Genomic DNA, 14,343 nt, shown 5'->3' on the forward strand with positions numbered 1-14,343 from the left:
TTACTATAGTAAAAGTGTAGTAATCATGTTCTTTGACAGGCAAATAATATAGTTAAACTAGATGGTACATTTTCTAAAGAAACTGAGTGATGCTTTTGTGGCAAACCGCGGAACTCGGCACTAGGGTGATGACATTTTAAGTACTAATGAATCTTACCAACCCCCATGAGTCTAAGATGTTTTGATACAGAGTTATAGGTCTTGCTAAACGGTTGCTAGGCTAATGTGTTTGGTTGCTATGGCGTGGCTTGGCATTTGCACTTGATAATACTCCAACCTATGAGTGAAACAAACTAACCCCCGTGTCTCTACGATGTTCTGATGCAGAGATATAGGCAGTGTTGGGTAAGTTACTCTCAAAAAGTAATTAATTACTAGTTACTAATTACATATTCAATAGTGTAATTAGATTACTGTACAAATTACTCTCTCCAAAATGTATTTAGTTACTTATTACTAATTACTTTCTATATCCTATATCAACCTTGATTAGTTAAGTAATTCAAGGATAGACATGAAAGGGCTCTTTTAATTCATTCAAATAAATAATATTAAACTACATAAAGTACTCTTATTAACTGACCAAAGTATTACAAATGTGAGAATTATACATTAAAGCACAGATTTTAAAGTTAGACTTTGAATTTTGATGTCAATTCCACTATTTAACACACATATATTACAAATTTTTAGTTTAATTACATCAAAGGTAACTGTAATTAAATTACAGAAAAAATAAGAGTAATCCCTTACTTTACTTTTTCAAGGGGAAAGTAATTAAATTACAGTAACTAATTACTTAGTAACTAGTTACACCCAACACTGGATATAGGTGTTGCTAAATGGTTGCTAGGCTAACCTGTTTGGTTGCTATGGGCGTGGCTTGGCATCTTCACTTGATAATATTCTTAACCTATGAGTGAAACAAACTAACCCTGATGTTCTGATGCAGAGATATAGGTGTTGCTAAATGGTTGCTAAGCTAACCTGTTTGGTTGCTATGGGCGTGGCTTGGCATCTGCAATTGATAATACTCTAACCTACGAGTGAAATGATCCAACCCACGTGTCTCTACGATGTTCCTATGCAGAGATATAGGTTTTGCTAAATGGTTGCTAGGCTAACCTGTTTGGTTGCTATGGGCGTGGCTTAGCATCTGCCAATAGATGATGCTCTAAGCTATGAGTGTAACGAACCAACCCCCGTGTCTCTACGATGTTATGATGCAGAGATATAGGTATTGCTAAATGGTTGCTAGGCTGACATGTTTTGTTGCTATGGGCGTAGCTTCGTAGCATAATGAACTTCCTGGGCCACTGATTGGTTGCCTGAGTAAAATGAGCCCACCCCCTTGTTTCTACACACTGTGTTCCAAAGATATCCACCTGGACTTTTTATAATGGGAGTCTATGGGAACGGTTGCTAGGTTGCTGTAAATGGTTGCTATGGGCGTGGCTTCATATCTTCATAATGATCATGTGACACTGATTGGTAGCCTGAGTCAAATGAGCCCACCCCCTTGTCTCTAAGTGGTTGTACTGCTAAGATATTCAACAACACGGGACGGTTTTACGCCTTATATGGGCATGCTTCCTGTGATTGGGAAATTTTGGGAGGCTCTTACACCCCAGGGGTACAATTTACACCCCACTGTGAGTGATGTTCTTACAGAGCCTGATAACCCCTTCAAATCGTGTATTATTTTCATTTTTCTATGATATCCTCGCTCGGAGCTACGATCCCTAAGTTGGGCGCAATGTTAAGTCAATGGGATTTTTCGGGTGGTTTTTCAACGTTCATCACGTTCATGTCACATCTCTCTGTATGTCAATATGTGTTAATAAAACAAAAAAGAGAACTCCTTCTTGTCTCCTGAGATATAAAAGATCAACCGCTCAGCAATAACATTTTATCCCGAGAGATCACGATTTTACATTCTTGAGTGTGTGTGTTTAGCTCAAAGGAACCCACACACTGGTCCAGTGAGGAATCTCTGTGACAGCTGCCTGTGTGTGTGTGTGTGTGTGTGTGTGTGTGTGTGTGTGTGTGTGTGTGTGCGTGTGTCCATGGAACTGACACAACAGTTTGTGTGTTCTCTGGACCTGCTTTATCTCACTGACCCACAGGGTCTAAACACACACATGCACTCAACACGCACACACAACACACACACACACACACACACGCACGCACACACACAACCCAACCCCTAAACCTAAAGATCATAGAACACTTTTTGCATTTTTAGATTTAAAAAAAATATTGTTCTGTACAATTTATAAGCTTTTGTGCCCATGAGGACCTCAATTTTGGTCCCCACGGTGACACGAGTCCCCATGTGTTGGTGTGTATTCAGGTTTACGTACCCACCGGGATATACAAACATGAACACACACGCACACACGCACGCACGCACACACACACACACGCACACGCACACGCACGCACACACGCACACAGATTCATGTTCATCTCCAGCATTAAACTGATGATGGCAGACACTCGCACGTTAATGAATACATCTGCATATGTAAATAAAGAGCACAACACTACACAACACCACACTGACACTGATTCAGCCACGCCCACAGGTCTCCATACCTAAAGATGATTGGTCATTCATTACGTTGTTACAGTAACAAGCTTTTTGTAAGATGTGTTTTAGTGAGAACACATGTTCACGTGCACACGTCTATCTGAGAAAAGTTTATACTTAAATAAAACATTTACACATTTAACATAACTGAGAGTCTCCTGATCTATAAAAGAGCAAACACATTTTCCTCTGGGAGGCGTCACCCATCTCTCTCTCTCTCAGCTGGCGTGTTGTGTGTTTGTCCCTGCAGACTCCGGGCTGATTTGGGTTCTATAATAGACCCCCTGCGGCTCTCAGCGCGCACACACACACACAAGACTGACTCACAAGCGGTGGACATGTTTTTATATGTTAGTGGGTCCCCATGGGCACAAAAGTTTATAAATTGTACAGAACAATATTTTTTTAAAATCTAAAAATGCAAAAAGTTTTCTATGATCTTTAGGTTTAAAGGTAGGGGATAAAATATACAGTTTGTACAGTATAAAAAACATTATGCCTATGGACTGTCCCCACAGAGATATTAAACCACACGTGTGTGTGTGTGTGTGTGTGTGTGTGTGTGTGTGTGTGTGTGTGTGTGTGTGTGTGTGTGTGCGTGCGTGCGTGTGTGTGTGTGACACACTGCTAGAGGTCAAACAATAACACATTCCTCATTTTAATGTTGACTTTAAACTCGTACAGCAGTGTTTCTTCTGGTCCCGAAGGATTCCTCCAATCATGCTGTGATATTACCTTTAACAGAGATCAGACGTACACCTGCTGGATGATAAAACAGCTCAATTAAAGGAGAGACTGGAGGGGATAAGTCCTTTGGTCAGTTTGCAACCACCTAGCAACCGTCCTGAACACCCTGGCAACCCAGGACACTCACAATAATATAATTACTCTTCTTGTATTATACAGACTGTGAGCTGTTACTTCTCAACAGATTGGAGCTATAAGAGTGTTACAGCATCACGGTATCTGAGAGGCAGTTGCCTGGATACAGTCGAGTGAGAGTAACCTGACTTTTCTATTTTAAACTCTCATACTGAGCAGGTAAATAACCACTAAATCTCTTTCACATCTCCAATGTTTCACTACAACACCCATAAGATTTAAGATACACAGTATGTAAAAATATAAATGTATACATGTGTATGTATATTTTCATTGTTATTCATTTGAAAAATAAATGAATCATTGCTCTCTGTAAAAGTGTGATGCGGTAGACGTTTAATATTTCTTTACATGTTGTCACATGTTCCACAAGCGCTCGTGTTTCTCCTGGGTGCTAAAACAGCTGGTGAATTTCATCACTGAGCTGCCGGAGAACAATCTGATAGAATAACACAGATTTTGTAACCCTATTCTGTGTAATGTTCGAGTGATAAATCACGGGCTGTTGTTAGACGGATGAAGAAATGAGAAACCCTGAAGCTCTTCATGAGCTTCTCTCAGGCCGATCTGATTTACTGACTGCAGGCTGCTCATCACACATGTTGGTCTGGCTGAATCTGTATGTGACTGTATGTCTTCAGACATCAGATGTGTTGTGTTTAGTGTTGCACACCTGATAAACTCATTCGTCATGAATATAAATCGACAGATGTCATGAATCGAACGTCAAACAATGCGTATCACACGTGAGATGAGATTCATTTGGTTCATGGCCTGAAGAAGTTCGCAGTAACACAGTTTCTCAATGTTGATCAGTTTGCCTACACAGCAAAATGTTGCAGAAACGGTACAATAAAGCAAAAATAGCATTCAATGACACTAACAGGTCAACATGTAACTGAAATAATCACATACAGCTGCGGTACATCAGGGCACGTGTGTGTGTGTGTGTGTGTGTGTGTGTGTGTCGGTAGGAAAACACAATCCTTCAGGCAGAAGCTGAAAACAAAACATAAATGTGATGCTTATGAAACAGGAGTGCGAGAGAGACTGTGCTTCTTTCTTCTGGTGTTTCTGGAAAGAGTTTCAGGAGGTTGTGTAAGTCTACAGTAAACCTCACTCAACACTACATTATAGAGTAGACGGTTTCATCTTAACAACATAAACAAACGTTGCTGCGCATGCGCACTTGTGTGACCCCAACTGAACTTCCGGTACACATTCACAAACATTAGAGCACCTGTAGATTACTTCTGATAACAATCAAAAGAAACCGAGAAGAAAACTTGGCTACTTGGCTAAACTTGTCTCTCCAATATTTTGAATTTAGACTGCGATACCAAGCTCGACCGCTAGATGTCAGTGTACCATACGGTTTCTTTAAATGCGACCGAACTACAGGACCCATTCAAAATATTGTTTATTTAATAAAACAAACAACAAAATTCAACAAATAATTTATTTAATACAACTATTATACAATAAAATAATAATATAAATCAATATTAACATAACTTAAATATAAATAGTTATATTATTAGACACTAGCCAAACACAAACCAGAAGTTAACTGGGGGTCAAGCGCGCACGTGTACGATGAAACGGTCTACAGATGATCCTCACATGAACACATCATATAAACTCCAACAGGTTTATGATTGTACACTTAATGTTTACAGACATTATTAAGTTATGGATGAAATATAAAATGTGTGAAATATTAACTGTTTCCCTGCCTTTGACAGATTTTTCAGTCATTTAAAATGCAATGTTTCAAGTTTTTTCTGGCTTTAAATGTTTTCACAGGGCACATTTTATGTATTGTATCTTTTTATACAACGGGGCTGTTGAGTGCTTCAATCTGATTGGTTGACAAACGTTCTTTGGGTATGCATTAACTTTCGGTAAATGCACATCTACGAAGGTGTTCCAGCTCTGCTGACCGCATTACAGTTCCATATCACTTCGCCAAGTTTAAACAACAGAAAGGTTATAGTTTAGCCTACAGGCCATCACCTCACACAGCACCTGCTCTTGATCTGACGTTTATAATGACAAACTTTACCGTTCATGGAAACGTGTGCACAGTTTCGTTTCAACATTTCATTTCAATTTTATTTATATAGCACATTTAAAAACAACCATGGTTGACCAAAGTGCATAACAATGTCCAGAAAAAGACTCACAAGACAAATACAGTAAAAACATCACAATGTCTCAGCTCAGCTCGAAATAAAAGCCAAGGAATACAGGTTTGTCTTAAGTAATGACTTAAAATTCCCACAGACTGAGCAGTTCTTATGTGTACAGGTAAACTATTCCACAAATTAGGTGCCACCACTGAAAAAGCGCGGTCACGTTTAAACCTGGTTCTTGGAACATCGAGGAGCACCTGATTGGACAACCTCAATGCTTTCACAGGAGCGTGGACATGTAAAACCTCTGATAAATAAGCAAGCACCAACCCATTTTAAAATTTTAAAACAAACAATAGAATCTTGAAATCGATCCTGAAGCAGTCAACTGAAACAGTCAAGAAACTGGCTTTTACAACAGACCTAATCTGTTTTTCAAATTTAAAAGCATTGTCAAAAATCACACCGATATTATTGGTAAATGGTTGAACTTACAAACCCAAATTACCAAGTGCATCTATACAAGCACTTAAATCGCCAGGACGACCAAACACAACAATCTCATTCTTATTTTCATTAAGACAAAGAAAGGTCTGATCCAGCCATATTTTTAAATCTCTCAGGCAATAAAGTAGTGACAGAAATGAAGCTTTATCATTTGTTTTGACAGGCAAATAGATTTGTACATCATCCTCATAACAGTGGAAGGAGATATTGTGCCTTCCAAAAATATACCCCAAGTGCAGCATATACAAAGAAAACAACATAGGGCCCAATATTGACCCTTGGGGGATTCCACAAAGTGGAGGGGCAGCAGATGACGAAAATTCACCAAGGTGAATAGAAAAACTTCTGTCTGTCAAATATGATTGAAACCATTTAAGGGGTATGCCCTTAATGCCAACACACTGTTCAAGTCTAGATAAAAGAATAGAGTGGTTGACCATATCAAAGGCCGTAGTCAAATCCAAAAGGACTAAAACAGCAGAGTAACCAGAGTCCACAGTTAAAAAAAGATCACTATAAACTCTTAAAAGAGCAGTTTCTGTCCTGTGACAGGGCTTAAAACCAGACTGTAATTTTTCATAAATACTAAATTCATCTAGAAATGATTGAAGTTGATTAAAACAACTCTCTCCAAGACTTTCGATAATATATGTCTAAAATTAGACAAAATGGAAGGATCCAAGTTATTCTTTTTTTAGAAGCGGTTGCACAATAGCCTGTTTAAAAACAGCTAATAAGCAAAGGATTTCAAAAACAACATAGAAATACATATATTGAAATCGAATAAATAAAATAACTAAATAGAAAAACAAAATGAATTAATAAACGGCCTACTGGTTAGTTTTCCTCTTCATGCTGATATAACTGATAACAAATATATTTTGATAGACCTACTCTTTCAAAAGTATAATTTAAAATGTTTTTGTTGAGAAAAACAAGCACATAAATGTTCGGGTGAAAGTTTGGAGTTAGTCTGTTAACAGTAAGCAGGTTTCCATCACTCTGGTTTTATTCTTATTTTGAAGTTTCGCATCAGACACGAGTGATGGAAACGCCAAACTTTGATTTAAAAACCTTTAATTTGCAAAAACGTTTTTACGCTCGCTTGAGGTGGTTTTTCATTTTTTTCGAAAAAGGGTTAATGTGAAGAAAGGGAGATGGAAATCCATTTTTACGAATAAATTCCTCCAAAACGTCACGTAATGCAGCACGAGAACGGCAGGTACACACATCTTTTAAAGGTTGGAAAGCGATCAAGTTTATTGAAGCGCTGTGAATTTTTGTGTTAATAGTTTTGATAAAAGTAATTTCAAGTTTAAACTTCGTTTAGAAGCAGACAATGCTAATCTCACATCTGACCTTAAATTTCGTGATTTAGCTAAAGACAAATAGTTTTTTAGTTTTTGATTTACTAACGAACAAAAATTACTTGCTTAACTATATTTAGCCAAATTATTTACGATTTATTATAAATGTTTGTCATCACTACACGGCTTTTACGGCATTGTTTCTGTCTTTCGTTCACACAGGGCGCTTTCCGGGACTGATCCCGTTAATGTTACTAGGTCCCCTTTCTGGAATCAGTTTTCGGATCAATCCGGGATGTGTTTACGTTCACACAGGAGGCACTCTGGCAATTTTTTGGCAATTTTCTGGTATCAGCGGGCTGTGTGAATGGGGTGTCACTCACACACACACCACGTAGCAGCAGTGGCTCAAGCCTCCGAGTCCGTTCGCTTTAACGGACGCTGGCTTTTCTGTCACATTACTGCAAACGCGCGCGGTCCCTCGCTCTCTCTCTCTCACTCACTCACTCACTTATCCACCCACCACGTGGCTCAAGCTTCCTAGTCCGTTCGCTCTGAAATGAGATGCGCAAAAAAGTAGTTCTAGCATCAACAGCATTTAAAAGACGAACATGACAAACACTGAAATTAAATATTTGAACAATGTACTGTGGTGTGGTAACCGTGGTATAGAAGAACATATTCTGGGGCCACAAAAGCTTTGTGAAAATAATCTAAAAAGCTGATGCTGGCTGGCTACTTTTTTACGGTAAATGCTGGCAGGTAAAGAGTTCATTCTGTCTCGACAGCAAAGGAGATTTAAGAGCTACAAATAGGAAGTGAATAAATCTCCCAATATGATGCACAGAAATTACAAAATCAGTTACACACCCGACGCAAACAGGGTTTTTTACCACAACCACAAATCCTCACATCATAATTACAACCTCCAAAATCACATGCTGTGAGAGAGAGAGAGACCCTAACCAGGGTCTCTCAACAACCATGAAGTGGTTGTTTAGTCTTTTGATCTCAGGACACTACAGTGACAGAGTATGACTGATGAATAAACACACAAATCAATAACTGAACACACAAGCACATCATACACCTGCACACAAGGGGATACTTCACCCAAAAATGACAATTCTGCTCAATCTGTACAAATGTCTTTGTTCTGATGAACACAGAGAAAGATATTTGAAAGAATGCTTATAACCAGACAGATTTTGCATCCCATTGATTCCCATAGTAGGAAAAAATTAAGTGGATGTCAAAAGTGCCCCAGAACTGTTTGCTGTCCTACATTCTTCTGTTCAACAGAACAAACAAATGTATAAAGCAATTTTTTATACTATGGGAGTGGATGATGTCCCAGAACTGAAAATTGCTAACATTCTACCAAATATCTTTCTCTGTGTTCATCAGAACAAAAAAAAAATTATACAGATTTGGAACAACTCAAAGGTTGGTCATTTTTGGGTGAAGTATCCCTTTAAATACACAGACCAGTAAATCTGAAAGATAACATAGCGCACAGTCCACTCCACTATCAAACACAACAACTGACAAAAACCTGCAGAACCTGCAGTCTCAAAGGCCATGTGACTAACCTACAGGAAGTGATGAACTAACCTACATCAACATGAACTGTGATGTCATGGACAGCATACAGGGACAAATATAAGTATAAAGTTGTTTTTCTTTCAAAATCTTTCATATTTCGTCATAATACACAGTCACGTCTATGAGAAAAGCATTTTTCCCCAGCAGGGGTAGAAGACATCGGTCTAAGCAGCCTGTGATGTATGGGCTCAGTAAATAGTCTCAATTCCTCTGATATATTACTATCTAATACCACAGACGTCAGACACAGATAAAAGAATTCCAACTTCATGAAAGATGACAAGAAAATTTACAAGAAAACACAAACATTACTGCTCCCTTTGCTGGTGTTTAATAAAGCAAGAAGCCGTGTGAAGCAGTGGGTTACAGTGCATTTTAAAACAGCTGAGGGCGCTGTTGAGTCATTAAACCCCCTCAGCTGTTACTAAATGCACTGTGACCCACTGCTTCACACGGCTTATTGCTTTATTAAACGCTTATTCCATATGCGTTTTCATAAAATAAAGTAAAGAAAGTGATATGTGGGCTATGTAATGCGGTCAGCCTTTATAAATCGGGGCATTTTATAACGGCTTAGAACTCTGCTCAACCAATCAGAATCAAGGACCAGAACTGACCGTTTTATAAATGTCAATTCTGGAGAATAAACACGAGGATTCATTTCACAAGTCCGAGTAAACATCATTTACTGTGCTTTACAAATATGAACACATTTCATATAGGATAATAAAACGAGTAAAAGTGAAGCTCAGAGATCATGGATCATCTCACACACGGCCAACCCTCAAAGCTCATCCAAACCAACTCAACCAAGATAACAACCTAAAATATAAATCACGTGACAGTGCATTTGAGAGATATTTAAGGTCTTTGCACATACAGTCCGAAATTTGTGTGTGTGTTTTTTCGTATTTGGCACTCGTGTGTACGGTGTCTCAGAATTGTCAAAACGCCTCTCAAAATGCTTGCTACGGATGCGAAAAACGCAGAAAATCGAACCCAGTCCAAATTTGTTTATGACGGATTGACACAACGTGAGGTCGTATTTATTTTTTAACATGCATGCAAATTTTGGACTCAATGTGCAATGGCCTTTAGAGTGAACATATGGAGTGTGTAGCTATAATCCACATTGAACAAAACACGTCACATTAATACACACAAAGTTCATTCTGTTCGCGCACACACACACACACACACACACACATACAAGTGCACATCACATCTTATGATACTGAGATTTATTTGGTTTATACGTAACAATTCAGAATCAATGAATCTAAAAAATTCAACTTAACTTGAAGAGAAAATAAAAAATCTGTCATCATTCCATACTCCCTCATGACCTTCCCAAACTCATTTTCACACGTTGAATGTGTCACATTGCTGTGATGAAACACAGTTTAAAGAACAGAAGAACCTGATTTCTCTCCAGACGTGCTGAGCTCTCAGACAGAAGTTTCTCTCTCAGGATGAGCGTCTGTTAAACGCTCGTCTCCTGTTGTCCTGACAGCTACAGGTGAGCGGAACGCATTGAATCATGGGAACACTGCCATTGGGCCACTGGTGTCTAAAGAGGCCGGCACATTGTGATGGATGACCCCGCCCCTCCGGTGATGATTTGTCACTGTAATTGATGGGCCGGGCGTCAGGGCCACCGGCAGCCAATGACACTTCTGTCACTGATGGGGACGGACGGCTCGAGCGCACGCAGCACGATGACAGAAATCATTCAGATGACGGACGCTGAATCAGCAGAGAATAACTCATCTGTGTGTTCATCAGTTATTTAGAAACAATCCTTTTCATTGAGTAGGGGTGCGACTCAACCTCACCATTTCATATGATAGTACTATATAATAAGTGTAAAAAATGAAACTGAAAAGTATTATCAAAATGAAAATTATATCCAAAATACAGATTTTTTGTATGAACAATGTATAGAATGAATGGTTAATTGAATCATCTGTATGTAAATGAATAAAAAAAGATATGTATGAAAAATAAAACAGAATTTTACCATAAAACTAAAACAAGAATGATAAATCATCTAAATTGATTTATGTGTAGAAACGAGACTGAATTTGAGTCCCTGTGGTCTGTGATGAAAACGACAGTGTGTTTACAGAGCTCTTATAGCAAATCTCATCAGTATCTTCAGAGAAACACAGACGAGATACTGAAAGAGACACACCACACCGACGGTGGATGACAGATGAAGGCATCATCTCCCACAATGCACTGCTGCTCACTGGTACATGCATCAACTTCATCTCTAACGGAGATCTGTCATTTTCCTCCATACATCATATCTGTGCTCACTGCCCTGTGCTTCCATCACAACCGTTTAAGATAACACATCCGAGCACACGAGGTTTAGATTTCTTCTGTTTCAGTTTTGTTTTCCGAGTACACGTCTGATTGGTTTATAACACACAGAACTTGTGCTTCTGTTTCCTGACAGATGGGGGCAGCATTTCATCCAATACAGCACCCACTACATTATAAAGATTACATTAAAATACATAAAGATATCTACAACAAATGCAAGTGCAATAATTGTCCCTAAAAAAAGTATTCTCTCCTTCATATTTTTGCATGCGTGATTGAAGTGACTGAAGATGAAGATCTCAAACTACACTCAGATTTATAAAGTCTGCAAGTGGCGCAATAGAGAAGCGCTCTGAATGCTGCTGATGCATGATGGGAAACTCTCTGATGTTTTAATATTCTGTTTGTCGCTGCTTCAGCTTTGGAAGTATTTCTATTGAGCGGCTAACTGCTCTATGAGACAGAAACTCAGTTTATTAGAGAGACTGAAGCATCGCCGCAGGACGGATACAGACACCAAACTTTACAGAGAAATGAACTGCATTAAAGAGAAACTTCTGAAACAGAAAAGTGAGAGCTGCTTCCTCACATCCACACATCACATCACATGATGTGTGTTCCAGCAAACGTACATTTACACGCTTTGTCACATGCCGATACAACACAACTTGCTTTACTCGTTCTGTGTGTGTACACGTCACGTAACGTAAATGATGTCACAGAGGAAAATATTCCGGCCGTCTTTATCTCGCTCTATTCATCCGCTCACAGGAGGTCTCGTGGTGGTCCCGACACTTTAGCGAGACCTCAGAGACCTCGGGCGACTACAGACGAGATAGAGGAAACAATTTAAACAGCAGGTGAGACACATTGATTTATTTCTCTTGTCGATGAACGCTGCATTCAAGGGCATTGTGTGGAAATGTGACGGATGAAAGAGGTTTTCTCTCTCTCTCTCCATCTCTCACCTCCTCCAGTCAATTGTTCTTGTTTGCGAGGCCAAACTTCTCAACAGAATATTCCTGTAGGTGAAGGGCTTCTCATATAAAAGGCGATTTGTTTTGAAGATGATCATTAATCCGTCCTGTGAATATGAGTCTAAATTGAACGCTGGATGACATTAAGATCCATGAAACAACAACAGGAGATAACCAACAGAAGACAAATACATCACAGCATGAGTATGGTCATAACACATGAAGATCAAGTGCAAATTCATCAGACACACATCTGTCATTTTAGAATAACAAACAGTTTAGGGTGTAAGTCCTCGCATGTAACGTGATGTAGACACGTAAGAAACCGACACGCAATATGCTTTGGGCTGCTGTGAGATCTAGAAAACGTATGAAAGAAATCAACTAGAAGATCTCTGGACAGCATCTTCACACAGTGAGAACCGCTTCAAACTGAAATAAAATGTGTGCTGTGATACGGCCTCTCAAAGAGCGCCATATGAAAGAGATTTATATCACTAACACACGAGGAATTCAAACAATTACATGTACATGTGTTCATCGAAAACTACAGCCATGTGACATCATGAGACATTGTTCTCTAAACACTTACTGTACCAGTTATGGTTTCTAGAGTTATCTCTCTAACATCTCCATTATTTCTGCTAGACATCAGTGAGAGCAAATGAAAGTCTCCAAGTTTGCTTAAGTCTCAGATGTTTCACCTCAGAAAAAGAGTCAGAAATGAGTTTGAGAAGAGACGTCAACAATGTGTCAAACTGAGCTCAGATGTGTCTCGTCTGCAGTCAAAAGTCAATATTACTGAAGATCTCGATATCAACTCAAACATTTCTCATCACATCCAGATGATTTCACCTCTACAACCTACATTCATTTACACCTCTATACTTTCAAAAATGATTTGATTCTCCTAAGCAACTTTAGGAGAAACATCTAAAACCAAACTGATACTTATAACTCCATCAAATCTGAGCAATAACATAAGGTTCTGCCGGCACGTGTCGCCCGCTCTAAAAACTCAAACTCACCTCCTGGGCCACTATGCTGGAAATCCGCACGGCCCGTCTCATGCGGGCATTCCTGCTCCCAGGCGCCCCCTCTTGAGGGATGCTGTCGCGCCCACTGAACGACATCTCGCTCATCATCTGTTCGCTTCCCCCCGACCAGCGGGCATCGTTCCGCCCGTCCCGGGCCAGCCCATCCGCCCCGCGCGCCAGCACGGCCACGACCCCTGCGTCGTCCGAACCGACCCGAGCTCTGTCGCCGCCGGCGTCCCGGCCGTCCGCTCTCTGCACGTCCCTGAGCTGGAGCAGGCGCAGACGGGCGTCGGGGAGCAGCTGCGCGGCTGCTGTCTTTCCCTGAAGCGCAGCCACTGCTGGAATCGAACTGCGCCGGCTCGTCTCGCTGACTCTCCAAAGTCTCGCCGCTCGCTGGCTGAAGTTCCCTCCCCTTCTGCTTCACGCTCTGCCTCTCTCTTTATTTAGAAGAGAAGTTGTAAACGCAGGCTTGGCTTGTCGTCTTCTCATGTGGGATGTGTGAGAGAGAGCGTCTGACACTTGGATGCTTGCTCGCGTCTCTAACTGGATGTGCAGAGTTCCACAGGCTGTCCTGATCTCCTCTCACCTTCCCTCTCTCTCTCTTCTCTCGCTCAGCATCCCTCGCTCCTGCCCCCCGTGTCTCCCCTCCCCTCGGTCCATCCTCTACACTTGATCAGATCTAATTGGTTCTGGCTGTCTGATCTCCCCCCAACAGCGGTACGACACCATCAATTCACACGGGCTCGTGCTAGAAACCCCAGCGCATGTGTTCATTTACCTGATTATGCAAAAACTGTGCGTGCACTTCTGACGGAGGCTGTTTCTCTACGCTTAATGAGGTTTTAATGCGACCCGGGACGCTTGTGTTTAATTTTGTGTCCCGCTTTATCTAAAAGCCGCCTTCGACTAAACCGAGTCCATTTGTTTCAAGGATTTTGTGCAACGCTAGATCTCACGGACCATACA

At 40.3% G+C, this 14,343-nt stretch overlaps 1 protein-coding gene across 1 annotated transcript in view; it reads right to left on the bottom strand.

Moving 5' to 3' along the window:
• LOC130546901 (potassium voltage-gated channel subfamily H member 2-like) overlaps positions 1-14,343 on the bottom strand; it is a 128,213-nt gene that overhangs the window by 1,351 nt on the left and 112,519 nt on the right. The window lies entirely within an intron of this gene.

The sequence above is a fragment of the Triplophysa rosa genome, linkage group LG23, assembly GCF_024868665.1.
Source record: "Triplophysa rosa linkage group LG23, Trosa_1v2, whole genome shotgun sequence".
Lineage (NCBI taxonomy): Eukaryota > Metazoa > Chordata > Actinopteri > Cypriniformes > Nemacheilidae > Triplophysa > Triplophysa rosa.